The sequence below is a fragment of the Marmota flaviventris genome, chromosome 10 (assembly GCF_047511675.1).
Source record: "Marmota flaviventris isolate mMarFla1 chromosome 10, mMarFla1.hap1, whole genome shotgun sequence".
In the NCBI taxonomy this organism is placed as follows: Eukaryota; Metazoa; Chordata; class Mammalia; order Rodentia; family Sciuridae; genus Marmota; species Marmota flaviventris.
The window spans coordinates 76428817-76439774 of NC_092507.1; positions in this window are offsets into that span (position 1 = coordinate 76428817).

The following is a 10958-nucleotide window of genomic DNA, read 5'->3' on the forward strand; positions in this document are numbered from 1 at the left end:
TTCAAGGCCAGTCTCAGCCATTAGCAAGATCCTGTCTCAAAAAATAAAAAGGACTGGCGATGTAGCTCAGTATTAAACAATTACTGTGATCATGTTAATTTCATTACAGAAATTCTTTCCTAAACAATGTATTTGTGTTTATATTTGTATGGTACTTCATAATACTTTCATTCTGGATGAGGAATTCTTTGGCATGACAGACTATTGATACTTTGTTTTAGGAGGCATCCTTGGATTTGATGTCCAGTGCCAAAATATAAAAACAAATAATTAGAAGGGAAAGTATGATTTATGCATAAAGAATCCCCCTTGGTGTCCATGGGGGATTGGTTCCAGAGAACATCAAAATCTGAGAATTAAAATGGCATAGTACTTGCATATATTCACATTTTTCCATATATATTAAATGATCTCTATAATATCTAATACAAGGTAAATAGCTGTTATACTGTATTTTTTAGGGAATAATGACAAGGAAAAAGGTTTAGTACATGTTCAGTACACATGTAAGTTTTTTTTCCAAATATTTTTGATTCATGGTAGGGTGAATATGTGAATGCAGAATGCATGGATACGGGAGATTGACTGTACAAGTTGGAAAATGATTCATATTAGATTGTTAAATACACAAAGATAGGTATCTTGTCTGTTTTATTTATTTATTTTATTTTTTGTCCATTGTGTTCAGACCTGGTATATTCATATATATGATAGGAATTCAACATATGTTTACTCATTTGAAATAAAGAGAGGAACAAATAGCGTGTGATTAGGTGTTAGAGAAAGATTTATTCCAATTGAAGGAATTAAGGAAGATTTTATTGAAGAAATGGTATTTGACCTACAACTTAAAAAAATGCATGTGATTTGGATAAAAAGAACAGGTTAGTGGGAGCGGTGAAGGAAAAGACTTCAAGGAAGAAGTATCAGCAGGAACAAGGCACAGAAGAAAATAATCGACTAATCTAGGGAAGAGCATGTGCTTCATGAGGCTGCAGTTTGGGTCACTTAAACACAGTAGAATTGGTGCCAGATTAAGAGGTTTAGATTTTATTTTGAGGCAAGAGGGAGATTGACATGTGCAGAGGTATACTTAAAAAAAGATAAACCTGCCAACAATTATCAAATGCACTGAAGTGAATACAAGCTATATGAAGAAGCAATTGTAGTTTGAAGACTAGTGTAACATTCCAGAAAGAAATAGCAAGGGACCGGTGAAGAGCTATACCTGGGTCATAATGGAGAGGAGGCAATAGGTTTGGAAGATATTCATAGAATAAGATGGTGCCTGAAATTTATGTGATGCAGAAAGCCAGAGAAAGGAAAAATAAAAGCTCACAAATAAGCTTTTTTAACTTGAGTGATTATTAGTGATATCACTAAAAAAAAGTCAAGTTTCCTGAAGGCAGTGGTCATGTTGGCTGGTTAATGAGGAAAACTCTTGAGTTTGATTTTGGTCATTTTGAATTTGAAGACTTTGTTGAGTATCTAGGTATGAGCAAAGCTTGGGTGATGAGGGTTGGAGATACCTTGTCAGTGTGGAAGAGATGGCTGAAGTCACAGATGTATTCCTGGAAGAGCATTGGCAGGAGCAGACTCTGGGAGATAGATCCATAGTGCTTTCATTCCATATGCTGAATGAAGCCTTGCTGGACCCTAATGATGGATAATAATGGGGTTCAGATAGTAGAGGATATTTTGGAACCCCTAAGCTAGAGTAACATCAGTGGGCTTTGCTTTGGTGTGTGTGTGTATGTGTGGGCAGAATTGGGGGTGCATTTACTGTAATGATTTAGTGATTTCCATTTCTACCAAATGCAATTTTTGTAATGGACAGCAGGGGGCAGCAGAGCCCCACTTTTCAAAGGCTCAGACTGAAATTTCAGCAGAAAGACCACCCTCTGCCTTTCTGTGTATATATTTTTGGTTCTTGTTGTTGTTAAGGAAGTTATATTCCCCTTTTAAAGTTAAAGAAAATAATTTCTTTCCTAAGTTGCTGTCTTTGGGCACAGTGTATGGATTGAATCTTAGGGGGCCTGTGTCTCTAATCTGATTATGGTGATCTCTTTTTTAAAAAGGAGTTAAGAATTTGTTTACTGGTGATGGTCTGATGCTGTTTCACTGGAGAAGGTAGGAGTGTGAACTGCAATTGGGAATTTTTAGCCTGAACGCTAATTCCATCCTGAAGACTCAGGTTTGTATTTAAAGAACAAAAATTATGGGGATGAGGCTGTACCCTACAACACACAAGGCAGCACACAGGATTGATCCCCAACACTGAAAAAACAAACAAACCCCAAAATAAACCCTATCATTGCTGTTAGACTTTAAAGATTTGTTTGTTATTATACAATCCATGTTGACTATAGTCTATTGTCCTTGTTGTTGCTATTGGCTGAGTTTCCTGAAATCAGGTTGACCTGGGATAGGGTATGAAATTAAGCCACAATAAGCTAGACTTCTAACCTAACTTACTACTGCAGGACTTCCAGTTCTTTGCAATCTGTCATTTTACCTGTCTTCCCTACTGTCTAGATTGCCCACGGAGCCAGTGGCATGAGGTCTCTTGTTTCTAGTGCTTTGCTCTCTGTGTCAGGTGATGTGATGTCATTGCTGACCCCTGAGTGGTGGGTCTTAATGTTGTCCTTCAGTGTTCCAGAGCCATGCTGGGCCCCATGCAGGGATGAAGGGCTGCCTTTTCCCTTTTCTGGTTTGCTTTGTTAATGAAGAACAGCCTATCTATCATATATGTTATCATATCTGTAAGCCTCCTTTGCAATAGGGTTTGATAATTTTTATTTTTTGTGTATTGGTGAATTGGTATCAAAGCATTTTTAGTACAATGTCTTATGGAATTTTAATTTTTGTGTGTAGTGTTGGGGATCAAAACCAGAGCCTCATGTACACTGGGCAAGTAAATGGTCTGCAACGAGTTATATCTCCACTCCTATCTCTACATCCTTAACAGTGCTCTTTCTTCTGGTCACCCCACAGTATCACAGCTTCTTTGATTATGCATTCCCCTTAAACTTGGCGGCCTCTGTTCATACTATTTTTTTCCATTCAAATGTTCTTCATCTTTTCTGTTTCATGAATTTCTCTTTCCTGCCCTACTTTTCTTTTTTCCCCCATATCATTTGCAATTTTCTAATAAGTTATATAATTTATTATGTATGCTCAGTAGTCTTCCTTCTTCCTCCTAGAACCCCACAAGATCAGGGATTTTTGTTTTGTTCACTGGATATATCCAGCACCTAGAATACTGCTGAGACCCCAACAGGTACTTAATAAATGTTTTTAACAATGTTTAAGTGAACAAGTGAATCCTTGAAAGCTCAACTCAAATGTCATCACCTCAATGAAGACTTCCATTCTGGCTTCTACTCCCAATTCTGGATAAAATTTGTTTATTTTTCTTGTATTTTACCATATCAATTTGTTTATATTTGCATTATAGTGCTTATTCCACTGTTTGAGAGCTGTTTCCTAGTTCATACAAGTGATAAATAATACAACATAATATTAACTTGGTAGTTGTTAGAGTCTGTAAACAAGTCAAGATGGCGCCTGGCATTTTGCAGAGGGAGTGGTTTGTGAAGTAACGCCAGTGAGCCATTAAGTGGGGAGATTCCTTATTGGTTGATTGCTGTATCTAGTTTATGTTAATTAAGATAAGCTGTGTGTAATGTATATATACCCCTCCAGTCCTACAATAAACGGCTCCCACTCCTGCTGTATCAATGTACACAAGTTGCTCGTGTCCTCCCCCCCGCCCCCCGTTATTTTGCTGCAGCCGGACTGCGGCAGGTAGTTTTGACTAAAACATTAAGTTGTAATAAATATGGAATTCCAAAGTGAGATGCTGTCTATTGATGCCCATTTTCATGAACTTCTTGACTCTTAAAAAACTCCAACCACATGGTGAATGTTAAGAGGTCAAGAAAGGGGAGATGAAGTGACACAGGAGGCTGAGTCAGGAGGATCTAGAGTTTAAAGTAAGCCTCAGCAATTTAGTGAGGCCCTTTAGCAACTTAGTAAGACCCTGTCTCTAATAAAATATGACAAAGGGCCAGGAATGTGGCTTAGTGGTTAAGTGCCCCTGGGTTCAATCACCAGTAACAAAAAGAAAAGGGTGAGGGGCGGGGAGATGAGAGGTGGGATGAGGATTTCTCTTGGGAATGCTGGGCTGGGTGCTGCCCCCATGAGAGGGAGTGTGGAGAGTGCTTTTACCTTCAAGTCAAGAGAGGTTCCTAAGGGACCCTGGCTGTTGGGAGGCACAGCGGCTTCCTGAATCTTGCCTAGAATTTATAAAAGGCAAAGGGACAGATTGGTCAGTTCTCTAGTGGTAGAAGCCAGGGGTCACTCCCACAGTTAGCTGGTGAGAATTTTCTTGGAGTGAGTGTGAACCACTTGGGAGACTCACCTAGTTTGGAGTCATTTAAAATCCTTCCCAAGATTGCTGTTGGAAGGGGAGATAGGAGACCACCGGAAAAGGTGGTGGCCAGGCAGAGTAGGATGCATTACTTTCTGTCAGGTGAAGAACAGTAGAATATTCCTAGGTTTTTGGAGGGGACTCTAAAGAACCCATAAAATTATTATTCATCTTTAAATACCCATTAGGCCCCCAAAGCAAGAAGCTGGCCCAGAAGTGAATCAGTCAAAAGAAGAATTTTCTGTCCCCCTTTGCCCCTCCTCCACCCAACTTTGTTTGCCTCTGGCAGGGTCATTAACCTGGTCAGCAACTGCTGGGAGAGCAGACAGGCCCAGGGCTGGAGAGAGAATGTGGGGTAGGGAGAGGATGAGACTCTTCTCCACTAAATGCTGTCAGCCTTGGGCACAATCTTCCCCAGAGGTGATTTAACATTAAATCGGATTAAAAGTTAAACTTCTTATGTGAACTGGACTTTCTGATTTTTGAATTAAGATAGTTTTTATGGCTTAAAGTGACTTGAACACTTTTCCTAGCACTATGCTGTTAATGAATTTGCCATTTTTCTGTGAAACAACTGTATTAGGGAGGAACTCCCATTCGACTTTACATTTAAGAAACTGAAGTGAAAGACATTGAATCAGTTTTCTGAGGTTTATACACTATTAGAAGTAGAATTAGCATCTGAATTAGCATCACACTAAACTCATTCACAGGTAATCTTCCTATCCTTTACTCTTTATTGGATTCACCTTTCTTCAAGAATTTATGTTCATATTCCCTAAGGCACCATAGGGCCTGGCATTTAGTCTCAACAAAATTTTAATTAGTGACTAGTACATAGTATGGTTGGTAATATTTCTTAGTAACACATGCAAAATTCAGGAAATACAGCAACAAGCAGCTTAGGCTTTGGAGTGTGGGTGGCCTTGAGTTCTGGGCCCACCTCTTCATAGTTGTTCTTCTTTAGGAAATTATTTAACCTGTCTGTACTCCAGTTTCCTCATTTGTAAAATGGAATAATAATACTTATATCAGCATTATGGTGAGGACCAAGTAAGATAATAAACATAAAGCACCTGATAGTACCTGGAAATTAACATATTAAAAGTACTTGGTGTATAGCTCAAAAATGTGATGATATATATTTTTTTGAATTTTGTTTTATTTTGTGTTTCTGAATTAGCAGAGGTAGATTTTGGTAGTGGTATACAGTTACAAACAACCCTAATCCAAATTGTGAAGAACAACTGAAGCTTTCGAGCAACTCAGATGTATCTCTCCCACAGTCCTCTTTTGTTTTTAATTTTATTTTTTAATTTATATATGACAGTAGAATGCATTACAATTTTTATTACACAAATAGAGCACAATTTTTCATATTTCTGGTTGTACACAAAGTATATTCACACCAATTCGTGTCTTCATACATGTACTTTCCCACAGTCCTCTTGACTAATGTGATGCCCTTGCTGACTGACTGTTCCTGTTAGGTGGCTGTTCTCCCTCATTCCCATGTGTTTCTGTTCCTTTGTGAGGTATGCTTCTGGTGGGTCACTGTACTTGTTCTTAAATCTACTTTCTTATAATTACATAAGTTAATTAAATATTATTTAAATGAAGTGCGAATGTGAAGACTTTATAGTTATCTCCTTAGCTTGCCTTTTCTCTCCAAGGGGACAGTCTGTCCTCATGATTCTTTCCCTTGTTTAGGAGAAAAAACTGACTAAACTCATTCACACTAAAGCATAAATGACTCTGTCCCTCTCAGTTGCAGTTGCATTTTAATAGGATTGAATGCTCTAGCCAAAGGAAGAAGGCTCTATTTGAGAGTTGGACAGGGTGACTGTTTTATCCTATTTAAAACCATGTCATAAATCCTCCTTGATCCCTGCATGCTTTGAAGTATAGAATTGTTTCTGTTATAATTGTGCATGTCTGTGAGGAATTATTAATAACATCTGGAATATAATAAGCACTCAATAGGTGTTGGAATTTCTCTTTATATTTATTAATTCATTTCATTCTCACAACAACCCTACAACGGGGCTGAGGACGTAGCCTCAGTGGTAAAGCACTTGTCCAGCATGTGTGAGGACCTGGATTTCATCCACAGCACCAAACTCACTAAGAGAGTTGGGTGTTATAGTGTGCACTGTCGGTCCCAGCTACTTGGGAGGCTGAGGCAGGGGCATCACTTGAGTGCAGGAGTTCAAAGCCAGCCCTAGGAATGGAACATGACATCATCTTTTAAAGAAGCTGTGACAGAAACATGAAGGGGCCAGTGGTGCAGAGCAGTTGTAGAGCACCTGCTTAGCACATGCGAGGTTGGATTCCCAGAATCAAAAGGAACAATAAACAAACAAAAATGAAAAAAGGGAAAATATGAAAGTTATTAAATCTGTGAGGACATAAAAATTGTGACAAATCCCTAAGGACAGAAAAGGTTGATGAGCCCCTTTATAGGAAATCGATGGAGGCGCAGAGCAGAAGTAGGCTGTATGTCAAGTATAGGGAATAGACAAAGAAAATTATGTGTGTCATTTTTCACCCCCATCTTCATATTGTCCTAAATAGGCCACGACCTGCACTGTCTGTTATCAGAAAAATTGTAGACTAGCCCACAACTGGTGGGAGAAGGGGAGTAACATGAGAGTTGTACTGAGTCAGGTGAGGGGGCCGTAAGCAGATAAAACCCAGAAGTATTCACACTGCCCTACCTACCCCTACTTATACCACAAAGGGTAAATAATAAGGAAGACCAGGGTGGCAGTTCTCTGAGAGGCATAGTTTTTTGGTGAATGAAATGCCAGTGGGACATAGTCAAATCTAGATTACAATACCAGACACACCACTCAAAGGCAATTTCCCCCTCTTTTACTCTCTAAATTCATAAAACAAGGAGTAAGTTAGGACTGGACTGTAGCTTTTCTCTTTCAGGTATACAATACTGGCCAGTGTTCTCTAGAAGATTGGTTTCCTATGGGAATATGAAGAAAATACCAAAGAACAGAAAGATTACACTGTAATAGAAAATAAACTGAAAAGTATATGCTGGGTAAAGCAGAATAATGAAACTAACAGAATAAGAACTTAAAAATATGCATAGTAAGTACCCTTAAATAGATAGGATTATATTGGAGCCATGAAGCAGTAAGAAGAACATAGTGCAAACACTGGGTATAAAATTATAATTGCCAAATAAGAATTAAGAAATTGAGTAGAATGAAAATAACCGAAGAATGAATTAGTGAATTTTATGATTAGTACAAGAAATTCTTTTGGAAGGCATGAAGAAGTATAAAGAGAAGGTATAAAAAAATGTTAAGAGATATGGAAGATTGGTGAAGAAATTTCTGTATCTGTCAGCATCCCCACAGGGGACAGGAGATGTACTAATCTGGAATATTAAAGAGAACTTAGTGAAAGCACTATTTAAGTAATTAAATTTAAGGTGAAAAAATGTAAACAGAATTGAAGAGGATATTGCATACTGACCAATAAATCAAGAAAATATAAAAAATTGACACACACATGGAGAAAAATGGATAAATCTAAAATTATAATTGTAAAGGAAGAAAATTATAAATCCTTTTAACTTATGAACATGATTTAAAATTATGAAGAAAATTCTAACTGAAAAATGAGTTAACAAAAACCTGACAGACTATGAAATGATACATTAAAACCAAGTAGAGATTATCTTTGAAATGCAAATATTTAGTATGTAAAAATTTATCAGAATTAATTACTACACTAAGAGACTAAAAGAGGGTTGGGGTTGTGGCTCAGTGGCAGAGTGCTTGCCTAGCATGTGTGAGGCACTGGGTTTGATTCTCAGCACGGGATATAAATAAATAAAAGTTTATTGACAACTAAAAAAATTTAAAAAAAAATAAAAGACTAAAGGAGAAAAATCACACGATAACTTCCTTGCAGAAAAAAATTTGATGCAGCTTAATACATGCTTAACCTAGCCTCCCTCCAAATATTGACAACAGAAAGGGTATTACACAGAAAAGAGCATATTTCAACAATCTTTTTGCTGTTTCACCAGCAACCAAGATATAATATTCCTTTTGAAATTCGGGAACATACAAGAATGCCTTTTATTACTGTTTTAATAGTGACTGACTATTGTTTTGGAGATTTAGTCAATATAACAAGAAAAAAGAAAAGAGATATAGAAGCTGGAAGGGAAGAGACATAACCCCCATCATTTGTACATGATATAATTATCAACCCAAAAAATCTTGCAGGGATTTCAGCAATTAGAGTTGATATGAAAGTTCAACAATACAAGTGATACACAATCAAGTTACAAAAATCAATGATGTCGAGCTATAAAATGATGGAAACAAAGATATTATTCAATAGTAACAAAAACCATGATATATCTACGAATAAAAGTATCAAATTCTTCCCCTCATTGTTTGTACAGTTTATGCAATTCCAAAAAAAGTTCTAATAGAATTTCCACCACCCCCCCCCCCCTAGAAACTGGAGAAATCTTCAAAAGAGTTTATGTAGAACAAATTACCATGAAGACTCACCTTTTCTGGAAACAGAATAACAAAGAAGGAACATGGAGGAAGCTGTTTTATAGTAAACCATAGGGTACACCCCCTATAAGAACAAATAGAAAAAAGAAACAATGTATACAGATCCATGGATATGTGGTGACAAAATTATTTTTAGCCAAGAAGAATAGAACATCAGCTTACTAGTAAATCATATCTAATTAAATCATTTTATTTTACTGAAAAAGGTTATTTTATCAGTTCCTTAGAAGAAAATCATAATGTCTGAATGCTAAGAAAAACATTTGATTTAATTTCTCAAGTATTATTCCCTTTCCCTATATCCATTTTTTCTATACACATCATTCCACTACTCTTTCCACTACTTTTAATGGATTCCCCCATTGCATGTATCTCTGAAATTTGAATACTACTTGCCTTTCTAATTTGTCTCATGAATAACAGCATTCCCCTCAGCCAGTTTTTCCCCCAACTTGAGAAAATTAGTTTCATTATACTTTATACATTTCAGTATATGTTTTTGGTATTTGACCAAGAATATCTTTGTTGCTGTTTCACCAAACCTTTTTTTTTAATATTTGTTTTTTAGTTTTAGGTGGACACAATATTTTATTTCTATGTGATGCTGAGGATCGAACCCAGTGCCTCATGCATGCTAGGCGAGCACTCTACCAATGAGCCACAACTCCAGCCCATTATCAAACCTTTTCATTAAGAACTTTTTCTTCTTTAAAATAGCTCATGAGACACCATACATTTGTACTCTGATGTTTAGCACAATACCAAACTCATAGAGCTCAACAAATGTTAGTTGAATGAATGAATGATAAAACTTAAAAATATTTTCAAGACAATCCTGAACAGGCATTAGTAAAATTTGTTAGTTTTGAAATGGATTGCCAAATAATTAAGAGGAAAAATAAAACTGCTTTCATCAATTTTTGAGCTCATATTACATTTAAAACTATATATCATTGAAAACACAGCTAGAATTTTGACAGAAATATCAAAAATGTCCTATTACTATAAAGTGTAAAACATTGCTTTTTTTGTGTGTGTGGCAGGAGAAGTCTGTAGTAAGGGTAGTGAAAAACAGATTGACATTTGGTCATTATTTCTTATCAAGGGTGTTTTACTTGTAATGCTATTTGACAGCTATATTCTAGGTCTGACAGCATTGAACCAGCTTAATTCCCACTGAACTGCTCTAAATAGGCAGTATTGCAATCAGTTTAACAACCCCTGGAGGCAATAAAATCTCTCCTTTGAACGAATACTCAAGGGGAAGAAATCTAAGATTTATAAAGGGCAGCAAGTATTCAAGAAAGGGGCAAAGTTTATGTGTGAGCCTATAATTGATGTTTCCTTTGTTGGAAAAGAAAGCTTGAGGATGCTTTAAGAATTAATCTTTAACAAGTTCTAATTTGCACTAACAAGTATGTTCAAGATGAGTGAAAGACATATGTGATTCTGAGAGTTGTGTTGCTTCCAGCCAACTAAGAAAATTTGGAGGGGTCATGATGTATGAGAAAGAAACTTGAAAATGAAACTGGAAGACTTTAGCCATGCTTTTTTGATGTCTATGCCAGAGGGTCACCATCACTACAAACGGTGCTGATTAGGCTTTATGGTGGGCTAGTGGTTTGTACTTGCTTAATATGTATGTACTTGCATGAAGAAAATTTCAGTCAAATACCATATCATTTTCTTTCTAAATGAATGTGGCAGTTCTACTTCTGTTGGCAGTAATTTAGTTAAACACAGTTTAATCAGGATTTAAATTAATAGTCCTAGGTTTATATTGCTGTTCCCACTACTATTACCTGTGTATCCTTGGGGATATTACACCATCATTCAGTTTTCTGATCTATAAAATGGGGATGATAGTTTTTACTAACTAGGGAAATTTGAAAATATAAGGTTTAAGAAGAATGTTTAATTCAATTTCGGCTGAAGAATGATAAATTTGGGCTGAAGAGTGATAAGTG